General features: G+C 35.0%; 1 protein-coding gene across 9 annotated transcripts in view; it reads right to left on the bottom strand.

The window, feature by feature from the left end:
- The window catches only part of Dym (dymeclin), a 359,511-nt gene that overhangs the window by 126,878 nt on the left and 222,158 nt on the right, over nt 1-10,475 (bottom strand). The gene's annotated exons all lie outside the window — the stretch shown is intronic.

Genomic DNA, 10,475 nt, shown 5'->3' with positions numbered 1-10,475 from the left:
GTCCCTCCCCCCCCCCCCCCTTCTCTCTCTCTCTCTCTCTCTCTCTCTCTCTCTCATGCTGGGGATTGAACCCAGGGTCTTGTGCATGCAAGGCAAGCATTCCGCCAACTAAGTTATATCACCAGACCTTAATTTATTTTTAGTAAAAACAACATCTTTTTAAAGACCTCAAGTTACAATGAAGGAGATAGTGAGCCACATAATTATCTTTGCTAAGAACATGGACATTTATATAAAGAAGCAAGATTAGGGCACAGTCAATTGCCCTTTCATTCAAACTACATTGACTTAATAACCATAAATATTTGTGTGTGTGTGTGTGTGTGTGTGTGTATTAACTAGCTTAAAATTCATTTCTTTCCAAGACAAGTAATAAAATGGTGTTGAGCTTATGGTATAAAAGATAGAAAACAAAAGAAGAAACCTCAGCATCACAGCTTGCTGATTGTTAAATAAGGCTTGTTAAATGCAAGCATCTTGTGCTGCTACAGCAAAGAACGAGGCTCGGACAATGATGCACTCATCACTGCAATGAATGTCACACACACAATCTATTAGAATCTATGCTGTTGTATGTTTCAATGCTACAAGGAAAAGTCATTACCCATCTTCTTCAAGATCTTTGAAATAAAAGCAAAACGAAAAAAATTCATGTATAAAAAAAGTATGCAAAATTCCCACCAAAAGGACACACCTTGAATTGCAACTGGAGAACCCAGTGGGATTGCCATAAAAACACACAAGGTATCTTAGTAACTTGCAATTACAGCTACAATGTTCAAAAACAACTAGTCATATATCATGGCAGGTATACAATTAAATAAGGTTTCTTAAAAAAAAAAAAAAAAAACTCAGGAAAAGAACCCCCTCTATTTTAATAAGGTAACTGAATTCCTAATAAGGAAGACAGGAGAGCTGAAAGATGACTAACAACTTTAAAAAGAATGTTACATAATTACTGTAATTATTACTAGTAAAAATATGTTGAGAATAGTGGATAAAACATAAGATCTGTCAATACATGATCTGGTAACTATATTACTAAAAATATAAGTGAGTGAAACAGAGAATCTGTCATTAAATACAATTACTTTTATCTTCACAAAGGCATTCACACAAATTTATTTTATGTGTTTTTAACTTTAATTCAATGAGAAAAATATTTAATAAGTGAAAATAATATGAAGGGTGTTTTTAAGGCAGATTTTCCCAGATTTTGATTAAATTTGCTCAGAAAATCTACTTAGTAAGAATAACCAAATTAGAAAATTAGTAATTTGGTTGCACTCAAAAGGAGAACTATACTCCTAATTTTAATTTATGTTTATACCTATTATACTGCAATATATTTAAGAATGTATATCTATATAAACTATAATAAAGGACTTAAAATATTTTGTAATTAGTATGTAATTCTACAGAATTGAACTTAGAAGTTTTACAGTATTTTCTCTTCTGTATTAGAAAAATTATTCTGTAAAGAACAGAAATAGGAGCCGAGAATGTCATTCAGTGGTAGAGAGCTTGCTTGGTATGTATGTACAAGGCCCTGGGTTCAATTTCCAGCACCAGAAAAAAACTTTAATATAAAATAAGAACAGAAATAGATTTACTGACTTGAAACCATGTAAGTCTTCTTTTCCTGTCATCCTTTCTTAGCCCTTTGAGAAAGCTACATGACTACCAGATACCCCATCAATTTAATTAAAAAAATGAAACAAAACCCATAGCATGATATTACTAATTTATGGCAATAAATGGGATCAAAATATTTAATGATTAAATTCACTTGGAAAAAGGAATTACCTCACAGTGAGTACAAGAGAAGCCACGGTGGCAGTTTAGAACTTATTATTATCACAGGTCATAAGGTACTTCCTAAAGTGTAAAGCAATTTCCTTTCAGGGGAAACCTACCAAATAAAGCATATTTCCTATATGTCAGACTTTACAAAGATGGTCACAGGAAACTTGACAGTGGCAACTATGAGGAAAATGCCACAGACTACACCTATATTGTAACACAATTTATAAGGAAGATATTTTCTAAATGTTGGACTCTTAATTTGGAAATCCCAACTAGAACTTAGGGATTTCTGTTTTGCTTAGCCCTTAATCTTAACCCAATGAATATAATTAGGCTTTGGGAGGGCCATAGGAACAGGAAGTCTAAATTGGAATTGTTAGGTCTTTCTGATAAATTCCCTTTTTCAACTTTTGCCAGCTTCATTAGTATTAAAAAAACAAAAACAAAACAAAACAATAAAAAAAAAAACCCTTAGATCTGTAAAACCCCTATCCATTTATTTCAACTTCTTGGGAACTTTGTGTATTTAATTACTGATTTACACTTGCTTTGCAGACTTTTAACACAGATCTTCCTTGCCATCTTGCTTATGCATGTCCTGCTTTCTATGAACACAAGTTCAAGGGTATAGATGACCATGCCACCTTCTTCCTTCGACTCTCCTGCAATGCTCCCTGTATATATGGGTGGTTCTGGTGGGTTAGTTACTCTGGCTCTTTATTTTCCTTTTTCAAAAAGTATCTTCTGACCACATTGGTGGACACAATATACTTTGAGTTAAAGTTTAGAAATGGCTTTCAGAAAAACCACAAAACCAAATATGTTTACAGTAACTTCATAGGAAACCCACGTCCACTGTGACTCATCCTGAAACACAGGAGCAGCCTTTTCCACCTCCTAAGACAAAAACCCAAACCACAAAGAGGCAAAGATTTCCATGCATGAAATGGCCATTGAGGCCCAAAGGAAAGCTATAATTTTAACTCTTTAACTCCTTGACTCAAAGTCTCATTAATTTTATTTTATGAAACTCTCAACAAGCTCAGTTATTAGCATCCTCAGTGGTATTCTAAATAATAAAAACAACAAAGAAGAGGGGAAAACCAGGATGCAAACAGGTAGAGATGGGAAAAATTAAAGTGTAACCAAAAAGAAGTCAGGACATCAAAATAGGAGCAAACTCGGGATTCCATCATGGTTTAGTTCAAAGAGGCACAAATTTAAAGTGACGATTCTATAGGATCAAGAAAAAGCTCATTGGCGTACAAGGTCTTAGACTCAAAAACTCCCCAGAATCCACAACAGTGAGGTCTTCATCCAAATACCTTAAAAGCATTTTTGAGGTAGTGCTTCTGTGCAATGCATTTTTGTTATCTAGGAAATACGTGGGACTCCACAATTCTCAAGGGTACTAAATGAATTTGGCATCACTTAAAACCGGCTTTAAAACTGTGGCTTCAAACAGCAGAGCTGATACAAAATCAACAGATTAATTCTCTTAACATAAAATTACAATGCTTCCTTTAAAATATATTTAACAATACAGAAAATAAACCATAGTGATCCTTATGAATAACCACTGATTAAAATACAGGTATTGATTGTAACTACCAATAATTATAAAGGTAGAAGTCTATCAGTAGTTGTAAAATGCCATCTTTTCAAGACAAAATTATAGTTCAAAAAACTTTGAAATTAACCTGATAGGAAAGAACCTCATTTTAAGAAGGGTGTGTTAATGTTCACCCACATAAACCCCTCCACAGTCCTTGGGCCTGGACATAAATTCATGCGTGCTTTGTGCTCCCTCTACTGGCTCTATGACCATACTTAATCCCGTTGCACAAGGCATGCCTGTGCATGCACTGAAAGAAGGAACTGCTTTATAATATCTGGGATCTTAAAAATGTAAACCAGTCCTCTCCTTTGAGTACTGAGGAAAAACAAGAAAAGTGACATAACTTGACCAAAGTCACACAGCATTCTCAGAGACAGAACAATCCTGATATTTTGACTCAATACAGTTTCCTATTTCATAGCGATCTCAATGTTTCCATGTAGAAGACTATAATTGAACTGTATTTTGCTACAGGTTATCTAAAATATGAAGCTTAATGTCTTTGGGTCACACAGGCTCTTCCCTGTGCTACAATCATAACTGATAAGAGGTTTGGCCAATATTCAGTGTGTACATTCTGGGCTTCACGAGTATCCATGTTTCAAAATTTCTTGACAGTGCCCAATGTAAAATAGCTACCATAAAGTTTCCTAACACTGAGTACTTATTTCTCCTATGTTTCTACCATTTGCTTACAAACCACGTCACATTTTTTGGCTTGGAATAAATAATTAACCTATAATGTGTCATCAGGTCAGTAAAACCCACAGTCATTTGTCGATGATGTTAATAACATGGAGAACAGTTATCATCCACTGGATGTCTATTACAGTCCAATACAGGGCTGCAATTTTATCACAACTGTAAAAAGACCAGTGTCTTTTTAGACACTAGTTTAGAGTAATCTCTAAACTAGGCATTTCCATCTCAATTTTACACCAAAGTAAACTGAGGAAAAGTAACTTCTCCAAGGTATGTCTGACATCAAAGTCTCTGTTACCTCTGCTGTACTTAACTCTTTGTTATTTTGTTCATTCTAGGGATCAACAGAGATTTAACAGGAAAAGATACTCTTACCACCACTATCATCATACTATCTCCAGCAAAAACAAAAGCTTCAGGGAAATTTTAAGTGAAGAGAGTTAATTATTATTAAGAGAGTAAGTTACATGACCTGCACCACAAATTTTAATCAACCCACAGTATGTTAATATTTAGTTACCATTTATTTTTGTGTAATGTATTTAATTATTTGTCAAATAGTGTGTGTTCTGGGAAATTGATAACACTAGCTCTAGTCTGATAACAATGCTATTTGGATAGACCCAAACAGTCTGGGATTAAAGAATCTAATCTGTAAATATTTATCAGCTAGGATATACAAAAGTCTGACTTTGTGGGGAAGAGACATTTGTTTCACAAAAGATATAAATTGTTATCTAAACCATGAACAATTTTTATTCAAAATAAAGTTTAAATTCTGTGTTCCTTTTGAAACCAGAAAACTACAGACATCAATATCTCTTCTTGTAATCTGGTAGTGATTAACTGTTATTTTCATGGAAAAGAATCATGTTAAGGTATTTAAATACCTTATTATTTATCAGTAAACTGTTGGAAAGTACAGACAACAAATTTGTCAATGTTTTAGAAATGAGATAATAGCCTATGGTAAATCTAGCCTTAAGGAATTTAGAGGGGAAAAAAAGTGAGGGGAAATTTTAATCTTATACAATTTGAATAATTTAATAAACTTGATACTTTGGGCTTGATGACTAGCACCATATATTTATGGACAGTAATGATTTTTCAACTGAAATGAAAGATAAAAGTAACCTCATTTTTGATGTTTTCAAGATGATCCAGGCATACATGCCTTCAAACCCCAGTTCCACCTCTTACTAGACTGGTGAGCTTGGACACTTCACTTTCCTGAGACTCAAGAGTTCTTACACACAGTGAGGGTGATGATGACAGTTACTAAAAAAGAACTGCTGTGATGACGAGAATTAGGGTAAAAACTCTTTAACAGAAAAACCTCTGAGAAAAGCCTTCATTCAGTTCCAACCGACTACAGGCATGAGGAATGTGGGCTCCGTGTTGCCAGCTATTCCAGCTCTTAGTTATATGTTAGCAACAAATCCTACCTTTTTAAAAACACTGTACAAACTAAACACAGTACCTCTCTGGGCTGAGTCCAGATTGCAAGATACTGGTATACCATTTCTGTTCTGGAGAATCACTGGAAATGCCACACATCCTGAGATTGAGCAAATAATCTAGAGTCAAGGTTGTGCTAGGGTTAGATGGATGTTCTAAAAGAAAGATGTTCTCATGTATTTGTTGATTGGTTGTACATCATCTTCTGAGAAGTGTCTCTTCATGTCCTTGGCCCATTTATTGATTGGGTTATTTGTGTGTGTGTGTGTGTGTTTAGTTTTTTGAGTTCTTTATATACCCTAGAGATAAGTGCTCTTTCTGATGTGTGAGGGGTAAAGATTTGCTCCCAAGATGTAGGCTCTTTATTCACCTAACAGATTGTTTCCTTTGCTGAGAAGAAACTTTTTAGTCCCATTTATTCTTGATTTTAATTCTTGTGCCACAGGAGTCTTATTAAGGAAGTTGGGGCCTAATCCCACATGATGGAGATTAGGGCCTACTTTTTCTTTTATTAGACGCAGGGTCTCTGATTGTATTCCTAAGTCCTTGATCCATTATGAGTTGAGTTTTGTGCATGGTGAGTGATAGGGTTTAATTTCATTTTGTTGCATATGGATTTCCAGTTTTCCCAGCACCATTTGTTGAAGAGGCTATCTTTTCTCCAAAGCACGTTCTTAGCACCTTTGTCTAATATAAGATAATTGTAGTTCTGTTAGGTTAGTCTCTGTGTCCTCTATTCTGTACCATTGGTCTCCCAGTCTGTTTTGGTACCAATACCATGCTGCTTTTGTTACTATTGCTCTGTAGTACAGTTTAAGGTCTGGTATAGTGATGCCACCTGCTTCACTCTTCCTGCTAAGGATTGCTTTAGCTATTCTGGGTTTCTTATTTTTCCAGATGAATTTCATGATTCTTTTTCTATTTCTATGAGGAATGTCATTGGAATTTTGATCAGAATTGCATTAAATCTGTATAGTGCTTTTGGTAGTATGATAAATGTTCATCATCACTAGCAAATCAAAACCACTCTAAGATTTCATCTCACTCCAGTCAGAATGGCAGCTGTTATGCATAAAACAACAGTAAGTGTTGGCGAGGATGTGGGGAAAAAGTTACACTCATACACTGCTGGTGGGACTGCAAATTGGTGCAGCTGATATGGAAAGCAGTATGGAGATTTCTTGGAAAATTGGGAATGGAACCACCTTTTGACACAGCTATCCCTCTCCTTGGTCTATACCCAAAGGACTTAAAAACAGCATACTACAGGGACACAGCCACATCAATGTATATGGCAACACAATTCACATTAACTAAACTGTGGAACCAACCTAGATGCCCTTTATGAATGGATAAAAAAATGTGGCATATATACACAATGGAATATTACTCAGCAATAAAAGAGAATAAAATCATGGCATTTGCAGGTAAATGGATGGAGTTAGAGAAGATAACGCTAAGTTAGCCATTCCCAAAAAAACAAATGTTGAATGTGTGTTTTTTTTTTGGCTATAAGGAGGCTGATTTACAGAGAGATAGGGAGAAGGAGCATGGGAGGAATAGATAAACTCTAGATAGGGCAGAGAGGTTGGAAGGGAAGGGAAGGGAGGGGGCATGGAATAATTAATGATGGTGGAATGTGATGACCATTATTATCCAAAGTACAGGTATGAAGACACAAATTGGTGTGAATATGCTATGTATACAACCAGAGATATGAAAAATTGTGCTCAATATATGTAATAAGAATTGTACTGCATTCTGCTGTTATATAAATAAAAAATAAAATAAATTTAAAAAAAGAAAGAAAAAATATAAAAAGAAAGAAAGAAAGATGTTCTCTGGCAGGAAAAGTCAAGGGTAGAAGCTAAGATGATCTGTCAAGAGAAATTCAAAGCAAAATTCAAAGCTTCCCTGGATACTTTGAGATAGCTTGGTATTATACTTAAGTGCCAATTAAAAATCTTTTGCTTTAATGTATGTATTTCAACTTACTTCTTGATTCCCCAGTTATATAAAAGACAGAACAACTAGTTTATAATTATAAACAGTCTCCACATTCATGTGTCCAGGATATAGTCTTGGCTAGAGGTTTCTTAATTTTATTCAACTTCTCAAGAAATGAGCCTTTGGTTTCATTTATTTTTCTCTATCATCTTTTTGTTTCTATATCATTCATTTCTGCCCTTTATTATTATTATCTTCCTTCTCCTTATTTTGGGCTTAATATCAGATCATTGATTTGAGCCCTTTCTTCCTTTCCAATATAGGCATTTCAGGTTATAAATTTCCCTCACAACACTGTTTTAGTGGCATTTCACAAATTTTGATATGACATTTTCATTTCTCATTTAGTTTAAAATTTTCTTTGAGATTCCTCTTTGATTCATGGGTTATTCAGAGTGTACTATTTAATTTGAAAACTTTGGGGGTGTTCCCAGAGAGCTATCTATGATCAGTCTCTGTTACAGCTGCATTGTGGCCAGACATACTTTCAGTGACTTGAATTTTATTGAAACATGTTTGATGGTTTAGAATGTGGTCTTTCCTGATAAATGTTTCTATGTGTAAATGGGAACAAAGTATATTTGGCTATTATTGATGGAGTGTTCTATAAATGTCAATAAGGTCTTTTTATTGGTGCATTATAATTATACAATATAGTTGGATTCACCATACCGTATCTGCACACGTGCATAACATAATTTGATCAATCTCATTCTCCTTTCCCTTCCTTTTCCCTCCCTTCCGCTGTCACCCAATCTGCTAGCTCTATGATACTGATCTCTCCTCTATTGCTATTATTTTACTTACTGCATTATAATTATATATAAAAGTGAGATTCATTTGGGGTATATTTGTACATGGGCATAGCATATTTGGTAGGTTTTGTTGCCCAGTACTTCTCCTTGCCCTCTTCTCCCTCCCATATCAATCATTTTCTTCTTCTGTTAGTATCCTTTCTGTTTCCATGAGACCTCCTACCCCCACTTTTCTTTTTTAAATTCTCTCCACATCTCCCTCCAACTTCTCCAGCTTCTGCATGTGGAAGAAAACATTCAACCTTTGACTTTTTGAGTCAGACTTATTTCACTTAGCATGATGTTCTCCAGTCCCACTCACTTACCAGCAAATGAAATAACTTCCATTCTTCTTTATGGCTGAGTAAAATTCCATTGTGTGTATCTACTATTGCACACTACAGTGACACATGCATACCAATGCTTATAGCAGCACAATTCACAATGGCCAAGCTGTGGAACCAGCCTAGGTGTTCACCAGCAGACAAATGGATAAAGAAAATGTGGCATATATACTCAATTAGGTCTTCTATATTAGTTGGTTGTTAGTATTAAGTCTTCTATATTATTGTTCATTTTCTATCTACTTGTTCTACTAATTACTTAGAGGAAGGAGCTATATAGTTGTAGATTTGTCTATCTTTCCTTACAATTTATTAGTTCTATGCTTTATATATTATAAAGCTCTGCTGTTCATTGCAATGAACATTTAGGATTGTAACAGTCCTCTTGATGAATTGATTCCTTTATCATTATAAAATGGGTTTATTTATTCTGATAATATTTGTGCACAGAAGTCACTTTGATATTAATATAGTCATTCCTATTTTTTAAAAAATACTTTCAAAAAATTTTAATATTTTTTCCTGAATCCCGTTAACTATATTCTTTGTACCACTATTTTTATTTGCACAATTAGTTTCTTTTCACAGATTATAAATCTAGTGAGGCAGCAGTCATCTATAGCTGAAAGGAACAATCCTCACCAGGTACCAACCCTGTTGGCATCTTGGTCTTGGACACCCAGGCTCCAGGACTCTGAGTATCTCAGTGACTGTTCTTTAAGTTATTCAGCCTATGGTATTTTGTTATGGCAGGCAGAGCTGACTAATGCACAAAGGCATGTGGGTAAGATAAGGCAGTTGCGCTCTTCCCACTAAAAGGCAAGTTGGGCTCTTGGGTGTCCAAGACCAGCAGTCTATTGGAGAGAGAAAACAAAACAAAACAAGAAGTTTTTTGGCAGGGGGAGGGGAGATTGCTTTTCTCCAGAGGGCTATATTCAAACTGTGCCTCATTAGCTACCACTATAACTCACTCCAGACTAAGATAGTTAGACTTTCTATAACCTCTTTTACAAGCAAACTAATTCTAAATGAAAGCTCAATTCCCTAAGAACTGACCACTGGCATAATGGGGAAGTACAAATCTTTATTCTATCATCAGGTCAGTGTTTAGAGATTCTCCAGCAATATCCACCTCAGAGGTATAGAGACCCATCATAGTATCTCTAAAATAACTATTATTTATGAAATCACAGGAACAAAGCTAAAGAGGAAATGGCTAGAAAGAGGCTCTAGTGGTCAGGAATGGATTTACTGAGAAGGAGACATTTAAGCAAAGGCCAAAAGGAGGTTAGGGTGTGAATTATGCAAGTTTCTAAGGAAAGAGCATTTCAGGAAAAAAAGGAACAAGAAATGCCAATGGTCCAAAGAAGGACATGTTCAAGTTAAATTACTGACAATTTCATGAATCTCTTTAAAGGATTATTTAAAGCTTAAAAGATCTTAGTCATATAATTATTTTTATTTGCCAAGAACCATCTCCTCTCATCCCCAAGAAAAGTTTCAACTCTTACTTATGCCAGAAAACTTAATGATTAATTTAATCAATTATCACAGTAATAACAGAATCTGATGTAGAACAGAGCTAGATCTGAAAAATAACACTGGGCTGGGGTTGTGGCTCAGTGGTAGAGTGCTTCCCTAGCACACATGAGGCCCTGGGTTTGATCCTTAGCATCACATAAAAACAAATGGGAAAAAAAAAAGATATTCTGTCCCTCCTACAACTAAAAAAAAAAAAAAAAAACT

The sequence above is a fragment of the Marmota marmota genome, unplaced genomic scaffold (genome assembly GCF_001458135.2).
Source record: "Marmota marmota marmota unplaced genomic scaffold, marMar, whole genome shotgun sequence".
Lineage (NCBI taxonomy): Eukaryota > Metazoa > Chordata > Mammalia > Rodentia > Sciuridae > Marmota > Marmota marmota.
Note: the sequence above shows the minus strand (reverse complement) of the source record. Positions and strands in the feature narration are given on the sequence as shown.